At 53.3% G+C, this 1,686-nt stretch overlaps 1 protein-coding gene across 1 annotated transcript in view; it reads left to right on the top strand.

Annotated features, from left to right (window-relative positions):
• Window positions 1-1,686, top strand: part of SLC2A10 (solute carrier family 2 member 10) — a 29,346-nt gene that overhangs the window by 5,474 nt on the left and 22,186 nt on the right. The gene's annotated exons all lie outside the window — the stretch shown is intronic.

The raw sequence follows: 1,686 nt of genomic DNA, 5'->3' as shown, positions 1-1,686 counted from the left end.
ATGTCCAGTTGCCTACAGATGGGCTTTGGGTCCCCACTCTGCACTCACCCTCATTTACAATGATATGATTTTTGTTCTTTGATGCCTGATACCTGATCCCTTCGACACCTCGACACCTCGTGGGTCACACCAGCTGGTGTGAGAAGCGGCCTTCTTGTGTGAATGGGAGGAAAGTAAAATTCTTCGGCAATTATTCTCCAGCACCTACTATCTGCCAGACATAATTCTGGAGACAACCAGGGGAATTCAAACGCGAATGAAAGCGATAATCCCTTCCCAATTGTGAAGCTTTAGCTTTTGATTCACTTATGTGACTTCCTCAGCATGTTGATTTGGGGAAAGGGCACAACCCCACCTCAAGCCTTTCCTCACTTTAAAGCCCCCTTTTCGGTTCTAAAACTGCCGCTTGGTCTATGTACAGGCTCCACGCGAGTAGTATGAAGTGTTCTGGAATTCCCATTCTTTGAAATGTTACCCGTCCTTTGTGATAATCCACACATCAAACGCACAGTCATGCACATATCCATCCGTCAACCTGTGTCAACTCTCTTTGCTGTGGACACTTCTGGCTTGATATTGTTCATGCCCCTGTCCCCTGAAGTTCATTCAAAGGAGCTCTGGTGGTGCGGGGGTTAAGAGTTGGGCTGCCAAGACCTGATCTGTTCTGGTAAAGATGAATCCCAAACCCACGGCTGGCTCAGCCATTCTGATTCCTAGTGACCACCGAAAGGGCTTCTGAGACGGTCAATGTTTCTAAGAGCAGACAGCCTCGTTTTTTTTTCTCTCTGACAGGCTGATGCATTTGAACCGCCAACCTCGTGGGTAGCAGCCCACCGCATCGTGCACCGCACCATCAAGTCAATTCCAATTCATGGCGAGCCCGTGTGACAGAGAACTGCCCCAGAGGGTCTGCTGGGCTGTCATCCGTCCCGGAGACGAATGCCAGGTCGTAGTCACACTGGGTAAAGATGAGTTGGCTGTGGGTTGACATCCACCCGCTGGCACCCAGCACCAAGAGCAAAGTTTGTTCCCGCCTCTGCCTTGGCTGCTCCCTCTCCTGGGGTGCTTGTGCTCCCAGACGTGGCTGCCACTTCCTTGCCCCTCCAGTCCCCGCTCCTCAGAGGGCCCCAGATGGTGAGCTCCCAGGGTGCATATGCTCACCCATCACCTAGTCTTAGAATGAATGCCCACACTTATCGCCACTTCCTCTGTGGCGTTGTTTACCCACCTGGCCTCTTCGAGAGGAACGTCCTGAGGAATGGAGAACGCCCAGCTCAGTGCCAGGTCCAGTCTTGTGCCTAAGGGTTGAGGGGCTGGATGGATGGAGGAATCCATTGGACAGTGAGCCCCCCCACCCCCCTGCCCCCAGCGGCTACAGTGGGGGTTGTCCCTGAGAGAGTGTGACTGTGTGTGAGTGAGATGGTGTGTGAATATGATTGTGACTGTGTGTGCGCGACTATGTGGGACTATGGGTGTGAGAGTGAGACTGTGTGAGGCTGCGTGTGAACATGTATGTGACCGTGTGTGTAAGACTGTGTGTGAGACCGTGAGAATATAGGTGTGTGTGACTGTATGTTTGCACAACAGGGGACATACACGAGTGTGGGCTTCGGTGACTGGGGAACCTCCTTCCTCGGCTGGCAGCCCCTTGTCGGCAGCCTGGGAAGACCCGCGGGTGGGTGGGGG

The sequence above is a fragment of the Echinops telfairi genome, unplaced genomic scaffold (assembly GCF_000313985.2).
Source record: "Echinops telfairi isolate 266 unplaced genomic scaffold, ASM31398v2 ScPeMD7_5592;HRSCAF=6446, whole genome shotgun sequence".
NCBI classification, from domain to species: Eukaryota; Metazoa; Chordata; class Mammalia; order Afrosoricida; family Tenrecidae; genus Echinops; species Echinops telfairi.
Note: the sequence above shows the minus strand (reverse complement) of the source record. Positions and strands in the feature narration are given on the sequence as shown.